Raw genomic sequence first — 13,441 nt, 5'->3', positions numbered from 1 at the left:
TAACATGTAATAGGTAACATATACTCAAACAAGAGCTGTGATGCACACTTTTAATTTTGTATTCACATCATTGATTGCAGTGTTACAACCAGACTTCTGAACCTTGCTACAAAGCCCAGAGTCAGACCGCTGAACTTTAGCCGGCCCAGAACCAAGCTGCTGAGTACGTCCCCACAAGAGCCAGACTTCTATGGAAGTCCATCCAGCTCGTCAAGATTCATCTAGAGCAAAATGCAAGTGTTTTAGTTGAAACTTTTAACTACTACACAGCATATGTGTATTCTAAAACTGCAATTACAACTTTTTTTTTTTAATTTGGACATCATTGTCTCTGAATTCTTAGTTGCATAGTCACAGTCAGGAGAAGTTAAAAAGAAACAATGGTTGTTGTTGTGTCAAACTAGATAATTGAAAATAAGCATTCTTTTTTTTTTTTGGTAGTCATAATGTTGTAATCAAAAGTGACACTTTTAGGAACGATAATTGTATGTATTTTTTTTTTAAACTTCACATACTGATCAAACCAAAAAGATTAATATCATGAAATTGGGTGGACCCACTTGTCTTCATTCAAAGAAGTCAATTTAGGCCTGTGGGAGGAGGAAGGGGCAAATACTGTATAAGGGTCAAGAGGATCAGGATGGAAAATTGTCATAAAAAGAAAAAATGCTGAAAGCAATCAGTCATCAGATGACAATTACACTGACAAGTATTTATATGTCTTCATTTGTTATCATCAATGATTGTTTCCTAGCACTAGAAACAAAATTGAGTTATAAAGTACACACAATAGTGTACTGTTAAATTTCCTTCATTCAGTACTGAAATATTTTCATGCTCTTACAAAGCTGCAAACAGGAATACCCTGCATTACCCATGATTTGAAACTACAAGTGTAGCACACCTCCTTTTCACAACTATGCATTTCCTCAGTTGATTGTTGGTTGTGTCACAAATGTACACACTAGTAGTTATGTACATGTATGATGTACTGTATGCATGGTTGTTTTAATGTGTATGTACACAGGTTGACCAGATTAATGGAGAACATTCTATGTGGTATAGATATAGTACATACAGGCTGACCAGATAAGTGGAGAATTTTCTAGGTGGTATACAATGTAGCTATACAGTACATGCATGTAACAGGAAATACATTATAGCTCACTCAATCTAGATTGATTTCACCCATTCCAGAATGTTCTGGGAAGTGCTAACATGTTTGGCTGAGTGAGGCACTGTCCCTGTAGCCCAATGTGATTGGTAGTTATTCTTGGTAATGATGTTTTGTACATAGTTAGGCAGTGAGTCATCCAGGTTTCCTGGAACTTGGACTGGCTAGTAGGTTGGAGAGAGTTATAGAATGTGCTAGAAGAGGGTGAATGGATAGTATATAAGCCAGAGAAATTCTGCAGTAGGCAGAGTACCCAACACCTCTGCTCTGAGAGTTACGTCACTTCTGGCTCTGAAGCGACTTGTTATAGTCACTCCTGTGTTACCTGCTGACCTGTTATGTTTGTGGAGATAAGGCCTGGGAGACATTTTTGCCTGCAGATGATTAATTTGCCTACATTGGGGATAGACACCATTTTTATGCCAATGGACATTGCTACGGAAAAGCTGTGACGGGCTGGATTCCTAGCTGGACAATATAAAGTGAATCATCATTCAACGCATCAACTGGACGTGGTCGTCACAACATTTGGACTCTGCACGTTTCGCCGTGGACGTATATCGTGGATTTTACCCCGGATCTACACCGTGGACTATTGTAACCTGTGCCTCTGGATTTACGTCGCAGGAATCATTCATCGGTGCATCGCGGATCATTCATTTGTGCATCGAACATCATATCTGGACACTACCAGGGAACTGTAGCGACTTTGTGATAGTTTGGATGCATGTAAGTGATCCCATTACCGATTTGTAATTGTTTCTATTGATCATTGTTGTACTGATATGACGCCGATTACCAGTCTGTACCCACAATATTTCTGTTAATAAACCGCCTGAACATCAGTTGATTGTTTCTTTTGTGCGATCATTCTCGGAGTGATTTTGGTCGTAACAAAATTGGGGGCTTGTGTCCGAGAAGTGAATTTAAGCCAAAACTTAGAATTTGGAACGTTCCGGAATCCAGAATATTGGTACAGACAAAATACCGGTTGATTTGGTTGTATAAGTGTATATTGTGCATAATACATTGTGACAATGTCAATCAGTACAATGGATGTTCAGGCATTTGTTCAGAGGACAGATTTGTCCCTCAAAGATTTGCAAAGGTTACGCAAATGTGATTTGACTGCTATTGCACAGCATTTGAATGTTGATGTTCCACAAGGTGCAAGAAAGGTAGAGATTCTTGACTTAGTAGCTGGTCACATGGAGCTCAAAGAAGAAATTGACACTCCAGATCGAGCTCAAATTTCAGATCAAACACGGCTTGAGCTTGCGAAATTAGAACTGGAGAAAGAGAAGATGAGATTAGAAATAGAAAGAGAGCAAAGGGCTAGAGAAATGGAAAGAGAGAGGGAAAGAGAACAAAGAGAAATGGAAATGAAGAAATTCGAAATGGAGCAGCAAATGAAATTGCGTGAGATGGAATTGACTCATGCACAGACTGTTAGAAATCATGAAAGGGCTCCCTCTGAATTTGATTTGGCCAAGAACATTCGATTGGTGCCAAAGTTTGAAGAAAACAGAGTTGATGCATATTTTGTGTCATTTGAGAAGGTGGCTGACAGTTTGAACTGGCCACAGGAATTTTGGCCCATGCTCCTTCAAAGTGTGTTTGTCGGCAAAGCAGCCGATGTGTACTCATCTCTCTCAAAAGAGCAATCACGTGACTATGCTACAGTCAAGAAAGCAGTGTTGAATGCTTATGAGTTGGTGCCAGAGGCATATAGACACAAGTTCAGAAATTCGTACCGCAAACCAGGCCAGACACATGTTGAGTTTGCTCGTGAAAAAGAAATGATGTTTGATAGGTGGTACAGATCCCTGAAAGTGGATCAGGATTTTGATAACCTACGTGAGGTTGTTCTCTTGGAAGAATTCAAAAAGAGTGTTGCTTTCAGTGTGAGGTCACATTTGGATGATCACAAAGTGACAAGTTTCCATAAAGCAGCCTTGATGGCTGATGAGTATGAGCTGACCCACAGAAATGACAACAGACCACCTTTCAGGAATTTCTCTGGAAATAAGAGAGACAAAAATCAGTCGAGCAATCCAAAGAATGCTGGTCCTGAAAAAGGCACGAGTTCTGAAACTTCATCGGCACCAAAGCCTCAATCTGACAAAGGGTCCAGTACAAGTGCAAATGTCATCAAATGTTTTTATTGTAACAAGACAGGGCATGTTAAGTCACAGTGTTGGAAGTTGCAAAACAAAACAAAGAAGGACTTGGGATTTGTCATGTCAAAAAGTGTCCTACCTGAAAACAGTGTCCCGTTCAGTGAAACACAGGCCATTGAAAGTCAATCTCCCAAATTCAAAGATAGGCTGAAGCAGGTGGATGAGAGCTATCGTAGCTTTTTGTTTGATGGTGAGGTGACCCCATGTACTTCTGGTGAGGCAGGTAAGCCAGTGGTTATCCTGAGGGATACGGGGGCCTCTCAGTCATTGATGGTGGATGGTGGTATGACTTTTCCACCAGATAGTGCAGTGAATGCAAAAGTCTTGATTCAGACTGTTGATGGCAGTTATATGTCAGTGCCACTGTATAGAGTGGATTTGAAGTGTGACCTAGTTTCTGGTCCTGTCACTGTTGGAGTTGTTCCTGAGTTGCCCATGGCAGGCATTGACTTTTTGTTGGGGAATGACTTGGCTGGGGACAAGGTGGTTGCGTCTCCAGTTGTTTCGGAGAAACCAGTGGTGGTTGCTGAAACTGAGCAGTTGCAGGAGGAATTTCCTGGGATTTTCCCAGATTGTGTTGTGACTAGGTCTCAGGCTCGTAGAGCTGTTCAAGATGATGCGGATTCTGTTGATGTGGAGGAGAATTCCGGTGTTTGGTTGGCAGAAACCTTTTTCAAGGATTTGAATGATGGGGTTGCTGTATTAGGCTCCAAGGCTAACAGTGATGGGCTGTTTAGCAAGTCTTCCTTGGTTGAAGCACAGCAGGCAGACTCTGAGTTGAAAGGCTTGTCTCAGACGGCGTGTTCTGAGGCTGAGGCTGAAAAGGTCCCTGAGTGCTATTATGTCAAAGATGGCATTTTGATGAGGAAGTGGAGACCTCCCCATAGGCCAGCTGATGAGGATTGGACGGTGGTCCGTCAAGTTGTTGTCCCTCCTAGTTACCGCAGTGAGATCTTGAGGATTGCTCACGAGTTACCTGTTGGCGGCCATTTAGGCGTCAGAAAGACTAAGGATCGGATCATGAGGCATTTCTATTGGCCAGGGTTGAATGTGGATGTGGCTGAGTTTTGCAAGACTTGTCACACATGTCAAGTGGCTGGTAAACCACAGCATTCGGTGAAGCCGGCGCCATTGATTCCGATACTTGCGTTTGAAGAACCATTCAGTCGGGTTTTAGTCGACTGTGTTGGACCTTTGCCTAGGACTAGGTCAGGTCACAAGTACCTCTTGACAATCATGGACATGTCTACACGGTTTCCAGAGGCTATCCCATTGCGAAATATCACTGCTAAGACTGTGGTAGATGCTCTAGTGCAGTTTTTCACTAGGTATGGGTTGCCCAAGGAAGTGCAGTCTGACCAAGGGTCAAATTTCATGTCAGGCATATTTCAAGAGGTGATGTATCGTTTGGGTGTGAAGCAGCTGAAGTCGTCAGCTTATCATCCCCAGTCCCAAGGTGCGTTGGAGCGCTACCACCAGACCCTAAAGACAATGATTAGGGCATTTTGTGAGGAGTATCCCGAGGATTGGGATAAGGGCATCCCTTTCCTGCTGTTTGCAACGAGGGACTCCCCAAATGAGTCGACGGGTTTCAGCCCATTTGAGTTGGTGTACGGTCATGAAGTCAGGGGCCCACTGAAGCTCATCAAAGAGAAATTCATGACGGAGGATGATGAGGTCCACCTACTTGACTACGTGTCAAAGTTTCGTGAAAGGCTTTCAAAGGCTTGTGAGGTAGCTAGGGAACACTTGAAAATGTCACAAGACTCTATGAAGAGAAAGGCAGACAAAAATGCCAAAGCCCGAACTTTCAACCCAGGTGACAAAGTTCTTGTACTGCTGCCCATACAAGGTGAACCACTGAAAGCCAAGTTCAGTGGCCCATACAGTGTCAAAAAGAAACTCAATGATGTGAACTATGTGATCAGTACGCCAGATAGACGAAAAGATCAGAGGGTGTGTCACATAAACATGCTGAAAGAGTACTACGAGAGAAAGGCTAGTCAGCCGGTAGGCGTAGCTCAGGTGGTAGTAGAAGAAGTAGATGAAGAGGGAGAAGCTCAAGATGAGAATGGAAGTGAGCCCTCTAGTGCCAGGTTGTCTAACTCAGAGATGTTAGGGAAAGTAGATGAGGCACTGAACTACCTACCTGAAAATCAGAGGAAAGATGTGACTAGTCTGTTACATGAGTACAAAGAACTGTGTAAAGACAAACCAGGCTGCACCCCTCTGGCTGTACATGATGTTGATGTAGGAGATGCTGACCCTATCAAGCAAAACCCTTACAGACTAAACCCGAGCAAACTGCAAAAAGTAAGGGAAGAGGTTCAATACATGCTAGACAATGACATAATAGAACCGAGTAAAAGCAGTTGGAGCTCTCCAATCGTCATGGTGCCCAAACCGGATGGGTCTCAAAGATTCTGTATAGATTACAGAAAGGTGAATGCCGTGACGAAAACAGACTCTTTCCCCATTCCCAGACTAGAAGATTGCATTGACAGGGTCGGAAATTCTGCATATGTCAGTAAAATAGACCTTCTAAAGGGATACTGGCAAGTGCCCTTGACCGACAAAGCCAGAGAGATTTCTGCCTTTGCTACACCAGATGGCTTGTTCCAATGCAAAGTAATGCCATTCGGCATGAAAAATGCTCCGGCCACCTTCCAACGGCTGACAAACCAAATCATTGCTGGACTTGACCACTGTGTAGTATACATTGATGACATCCTTGTGTATAGTGACACGTGGGAGGAGCACATTACACACTTGCGGCAACTTTTTGATCGACTCAGGGAGGCCGGATTGGTGATTAATCTGGCAAAGAGTGAATTTGCGAAGGCCAAAGTGGTGTATCTCGGGCATGTAGTCGGTCAGGGACAAGTATTGCCAAGAGAAGCCAAGGTAGAGGCTATACTAGGCTTTCCCATCCCCCAATCCAAGAAGGAGTTGCTCAGATTTCTGGGCATGGCTGGTTTCTACAGGAAATTTGTACCGAATTTCAGCACTGTAGTCACCCCCCTAACAAACCTGCTGAAGGGCAAGGCAAAGTACACCTGGACTGATGAGTGTCAAAGAGCCTTCGAGAAACTAAAGGCAGTCCTTGCTAATGAGCCTGTTTTGGCAGCTCCTGACTTCGCAAAGCCATTCAAGGTGGCAATAGATGCTAGCGATGTGGGAGTGGGAGCGGTTTTGCTCCAAGAAGATGAAGAAGGCACTGAACGACCAGTTAGCTACTTCTCCAAAAAATTGAACACATACCAGAAGAAGTACTCCACAATTGAGAAGGAGGCTCTCAGTCTCATCCTTGCCCTCCAGCAATACGAAGTGTACTTGACAAATAGCAAAGGGGAGATCACGGTCTATACTGACCACAACCCCTTGGTCTTTTTAGACCGGTTCAAAATGAAGAACAACAGGTTGTTCAGATGGAGCATGATGACGCAGCCATATGCACTCAAAATCAAACATGTGGCAGGCAAAAACAATGTAATTGCCGACGCTCTGTCAAGAGTGTAACATGAAGAGAGTATCAAAGGTGAAAAGTTTTCACCGCATATCATTTCCAGTGTATGTGTTAAGCATATTCATTAATGTGTGCAAAACAGTTTGATATGATTGCATAAGCTCCGAGAATCCAAGCAATATCATTGTAAATAGTATCCATGGAAAGAGAACATGGAATTAATACAGCTATCCAAAAGGCATGTGATAGTATGTGATTATTGTTGCTTGACTTGGACTTTACCTCACATTCGTTGTAAATAACAATGAGAAATTGTGAAGGTAAAAGAAACCCTTGCTACAGCAAGGCTTTCTTTTTCCCATGGGGGATGGTGTCACAAATGTACACACTAGTAGTTATGTACATGTATGATGTACTGTATGCATGGTTGTTTTAATGTGTATGTACACAGGTTGACCAGATTAATGGAGAACATTCTATGTGGTATAGATATAGTACATACAGGCTGACCAGATAAGTGGAGAATTTTCTAGGTGGTATACAATGTAGCTATACAGTACATGCATGTAACAGGAAATACATTATAGCTCACTCAATCTAGATTGATTTCACCCATTCCAGAATGTTCTGGGAAGTGCTAACATGTTTGGCTGAGTGAGGCACTGTCCCTGTAGCCCAATGTGATTGGTAGTTATTCTTGGTAATGATGTTTTGTACATAGTTAGGCAGTGAGTCATCCAGGTTTCCTGGAACTTGGACTGGCTAGTAGGTTGGAGAGAGTTATAGAATGTGCTAGAAGAGGGTGAATGGATAGTATATAAGCCAGAGAAATTCTGCAGTAGGCAGAGTACCCAACACCTCTGCTCTGAGAGTTACGTCACTTCTGGCTCTGAAGCGACTTGTTATAGTCACTCCTGTGTTACCTGCTGACCTGTTATGTTTGTGGAGATAAGGCCTGGGAGACATTTTTGCCTGCAGATGATTAATTTGCCTACATTGGGGATAGACACCATTTTTATGCCAATGGACATTGCTACGGAAAAGCTGTGACGGGCTGGATTCCTAGCTGGACAATATAAAGTGAATCATCATTCAACGCATCAACTGGACGTGGTCGTCACAACATTTGGACTCTGCACGTTTCGCCGTGGACGTATATCGTGGATTTTACCCCGGATCTACACCGTGGACTATTGTAACCTGTGCCTCTGGATTTACGTCGCAGGAATCATTCATCGGTGCATCGCGGATCATTCATTTGTGCATCGAACATCATATCTGGACACTACCAGGGAACTGTAGCGACTTTGTGATAGTTTGGATGCATGTAAGTGATCCCATTACCGATTTGTAATTGTTTCTATTGATCATTGTTGTACTGATATGACGCCGATTACCAGTCTGTACCCACAATATTTCTGTTAATAAACCGCCTGAACATCAGTTGATTGTTTCTTTTGTGCGATCATTCTCGGAGTGATTTTGGTCGTAACAGTTGCAAATAGATTCTTTGATGGAGACTGCCCAAAAGCATCTCCAACATGCTTCAATAACTATGTAAACTGCAATACATGTGTATCAGTATGCTTTTAATCTGTGCTATGATATAGACCCCAAAATATAACTCTCCTTACATTTGAATGAACTTTAAACAGTCAAGGACCAGACAATGGTAGAACTTCATCCAGCTGTAGAGAGACAGGCTGCAGCTGAGCCTCATCCAGGTGTATGACCCGACTGCAGCTGAACTTCACCCAGCCAAGAATCAGACTGATACACTCCATCCAATTCAGAGGTAAGGGCAGGAGAGCAAGGTGTTCATCAAATGGTCAAGTGACTTTGGGTGGACGTCCTGCTGTCTTTATTTGGTATGTTCAGTAATTATTTCATAGCTCCTAAAACAAACTTGTTCTGTGATGTACTGTGATTGTTTGTGATTACAACCCACATTTCTTATATCGAAACAACTTCCTGCTATTACAATGTTGAAAAAAAGCCCCCAATATTCTGCAGAGTTAATCATTTCAAACTGTAAAAACTCCTCATTACAGCTTGTCACTTGATACTAGTAAATTATTCAATCTTTCAACATCAGTTGTAGGGCTTTTCAGTTTGATGTTATTGCTAGTTATAGTGAAAGCTCGAAATACACCCATCTCTACATACTTTCTAATGATACCATGTCAGGCACTCTGTGTTTTGTTTGTATAATATTAGCTGTTCTTGTATTTGAATAAACTCCAAACAGTCAAGGACCAGAACACAGGTGAACTTCATCCATTTCAGAGTGAAGGACTAGGGTCAAGGTGCAAATGGAAAAGTCCCAGGCATGGATATTCCACTGTCTTCATTTGGTATGTTCAATCATTTTTTTTTTTAGCTCTTAAAACAAGCAATGGACTACAAACTGTATATTAACATCCATCTATAAAAAAACACAGGCATGCTTTTCTCAAATAATTAAATCTGAAATTATTAAGACCTTCCCTAAATAAACAACTTCAATAAAGATTGAAATCAACAAATTTCTGATGAGGGCTTATGAGATGCAGTAAATTCATTCTTTCATATTCTAGCTATTATTGTAGACTAGGTGACAGGCCATCTCACCTCTTATGTGGACTGTTCTATAAAGAAGTAATGAAGAAACTAATGCATTTATAGACCCCACTTGGATGTTGTTTTTATGCTGAAGTCTGTGTAGTTTGTAATTGGGGCTTCAGTATTGCTATCAATAAATGAAATTGATAAATGCATTGGCATAGCAATGCAGCTGACTTGTTGCATAACCTGTTGAATCATATTTTATTTTCATCTCGGAACCTCCAATTTACACGACGTAAGTTACAATGCTATACAACAAAAACAAAAAATCGATTTAGTGTTTACTGATATGAACGTAAATTTCGGTCAAAGGAGTGTCTTTATTTGTAATCACATTCCCAGATTGCATGTGGGTCATGCCTTTAGAGAAAGATTTTTTGTTATCAGAATGAAACTGCGAGACGAAGTCTCGTGTATGAAAATCTAGACATTTTTTTTTTTTTGCTTGATTTATAACTGTTGTTTACATATCACCGAGCACTGAAAAGCAGCTCTGCATATCTGTGGTAGTTGTGTGTGTATTCATTCAATCGAAACCCTACCTACTTTAATCATTCTGTATGAGGCAAAGTGGATGTTATTTGAGTGTCATAAAATTTCTGGATGTTACCAATGTTAATTGCATTTCTGTATTTTTTCTTGTTTCCCTTTTTTCTTTCGTTTTCTTTCTTCCTTTCTCTTCTTTTAAACATAGATTCTCAAGGCATGGACCTTGCTGAGGGTGATGCAGACAAGTTGAGTGCAAGATATGATGGTTTTGGCTGCTGTGATTTTATTTATTTATTTATTTGCTTTTTTGCTTGCACTGTGATGACAGTCGTGAATGCAGATTTCATGGTGATTTTTTGATAGATCATTATGACAAAATCTTCCAACACAACAAAAATGTCTGAAATACTATGTCTTTCAAGTACATGTAAGTTCAAATTCAAATAAGTTTAATAATCAAGTCTTTTAGGCTATCATGTGAAAAAATAAGAAAAAATCTATTGTTGTGTGGTATAGTTCAAACACATGATAATGAATTTCAAATTCCGTGTGTATGCTACAAATAACATGTATAATGTTTAATTCATAAAACATGTTGATTGTTCATTTTTGACTGATCCTTTGATTTGTGTTCACATTGATATTATCAGCTTTATCTGATAATCCCTTCACTACTGGTGCTATGGAGCTTTCCATTATACTTTTGTCTCTTTCAAGGTACTGGTAATTTTAATCTCTTAAGTAGACCCGATACTTCAGAGCCCATTTCTCAGCATACTTTTCCACGGTGTGTACTTCTTTCCAACATTCAAATAGGTTAGAAGAATCAATTTCAATTGAGTTATAGACCATTAAAGGCTGAGAGTCTGCTTATGCAGAATGTACTATTTAACTAAAAATCCATGTTTGAGGATTTTTTTTTTTTAATGTAGGGTAACAATTGCAGTGTTAGGCATTGAGCTACAACCAGACTGTTGCGGTCTAACCCCTGAACTTCACTCATAGTTTTGTCATAGATGAGTCCATAGGCGATGGTATAAGTGTCTGCCAGATATCAACCAAACCAGAAAAAAGACAAATCCCCTTTGAAAAAAAAAGCAAAGTAAACAAAACAAAACAAAGCAAAAACAAAACAGAAAAAGCATAAATAGTATATGGGTTAATCATAGCACCAGGAAAGTTAAACGGATTCGTAAGTGAAAGGAGGCATTTTAAAATGGACAAATGCAAATCTCTTTGAGCTTGATGTTATCATATATCATCATTACTATTTTTATCATTATTATTATCATCATCATCATTTTCATTATTACTATTATTATTATCATCATTGTTACATTCATACAGAGAACCTCAGAGTGCAATGAGTGTGAACTGGAACACATGTCAGTATATGCGAGTAAATCTCTGCCATGATAGATTTGCTGGCAGTTCAGCTGCTTTCTTGATTTCTTTGATAAACTATGAAAAATATTTCTAATAATTATGAAAGATATGTTAGCCATCTATTGTCATGTTGCCATGCATTCTTAATATTTCTACTTCCAGACGTGTGACAGCAAACTTTATGTAACCCAATTAGTACATTTTCTTTATCTGTGCAATTTCATCTGATTTTTTTTTTTTAAATTCAAGTTCCATATTCCACATTCCATATTCAGGTTTCATATTCCATTTGATTTCAGAGTAAAATATGTATAACACAACATTCAATTTTAGACATAATTTCACAAACGCGTAAGGACATGTAATATAATGATGTGTAAATATGAGGAACCTACTAAAAGCAATGCTTGCAGGATTTGAAAAGAAGAATTAAGAATAGTATACTAATCACTCTACTCCTGTAATATAATAAATTTAAAGTGATTTTCAACTCGTAAGTTATTGGGTGACAAAATGCTCTTTTGTATTTGTGTAGGTTGTATGAGGAAGAGATTGTGTGTATGTGTGTGTGTTCTTGTCTATGTCTGAATGTTTCCTTGAGTTTTATATTTTGATTACAAGTGTACTTCCTACTGTTGTGCAAGATCACTTGCAAAATCACACAGAAAAATAAATTCTGCAATGTAACTAAATATGACATGATGCAAAACGGTGAAGATAAGTTTATTTGCTAGCTGAGAGTTGTGTGAGAGAGACAAAGACGGCATGTATTTTCCTAGGAGCCCCTCCTTAAATTTCCTTTATGTATTGTTCTCACTAAAGGACAGTGTTTGGTGAGGTGGTTCTCCCCATTTACGCTTTTATATAGAGACGACACATCTGATATAGAAGGATACAGAAAAAGATATACTGAAACATTAAATAGACCGAAAGTCATAGAGCTCCAATGTGTAAGACGGAATCACACTAGAAAATGCTAGAAATGATGAAAAAACACTGACCTAATGAACACTAAAATGTGTGTGTTTTTGTTTAATTGTTGCTTTTCATGTTGAAGTTTTTTTTTAAGGGACTGTACAGTACTGGTTGAGGTGGGGATTCATGTTTTGAATATTCTTAATTAAGTGAGATAATGAGAAACCTTTTACGAAATATGACAGAGCATGTAATTTAAGAAGTATTCAACGTTTATTTGATGAAAATTGGTTTTCAAATGGCTGAGATATCCAATAATAAAAGGCGACATGCCTCAACTTTATTAGGATCTCTTTGTTTCACCTTGTTTTTGGATATCTCGGCCATTTTAAAACCGATTTTCATCAAATAATATTTTGATACCCCTTAGAATTGCATGCTCTTTGGCATCTCATAGAGTGGGTTTTGAATATCTCGCAAAACATTAAAAGCTAAATCCTCACCTTGACCAGAACTGTACACACCCTTTAAACATAAGAACCAAATGATTTGAATAAGGTGAAGAATAGAGAGCACATAGGTACATGTACATAATAATAACAAGAACACAGTTGATTTATCAATGAACCATGGAAATCCACAGAACGAGGGGAAAAACAACAAATTACGTCTATATTATTTTGTTGTTTTTGCGTGGTACCTGGTCTAAAACTCCAGGCATGACAAAAGAACATTTACATTTTTAGAGCATGGGCCGAACCATGTAATAAGTGACAAAATACAATGTATCATCATTCCCATTGACTTACACGCGTTGCGCCTATAAACGCGCCGAGATTCGACGAAGTAACACAATGCGGTATTTGTCACTTCGCCGTACTCGCCCTTATACACGGGGTCTATGGAGATCGCAAAAAGGGGGAATTCGACGAACTGACGTTCCTTGTTTCCACATTATTCTCGTTAACATTAGCCTTTGTTTCTCTGTGAAAACAACATTTTCTGAAAGCATAACTCTTACTCTCACCACTTTCCAAACATCTCATCAGTTTGATGGGGAGAAGGTATGAAATTAGTGCATTGACGCTACCCATTTTTTTCAAATGCGATTATCTCGGAATTGTGTTTTTGCGCTGCGCGGTAGTTTTCGTCAGTTCGCCGTATCACCGACGATGTATCTATTTGCCATACTTCCTGTCATATCCTGAAACAGAATTCCATGAAACC

This window comes from Diadema antillarum, unplaced genomic scaffold (genome assembly GCF_040938485.1).
Source record: "Diadema antillarum isolate AM-2024a unplaced genomic scaffold, OU_Dant_1.0 seq00000310_RagTag, whole genome shotgun sequence".
Lineage (NCBI taxonomy): Eukaryota > Metazoa > Echinodermata > Echinoidea > Diadematoida > Diadematidae > Diadema > Diadema antillarum.
Note: the sequence above shows the minus strand (reverse complement) of the source record.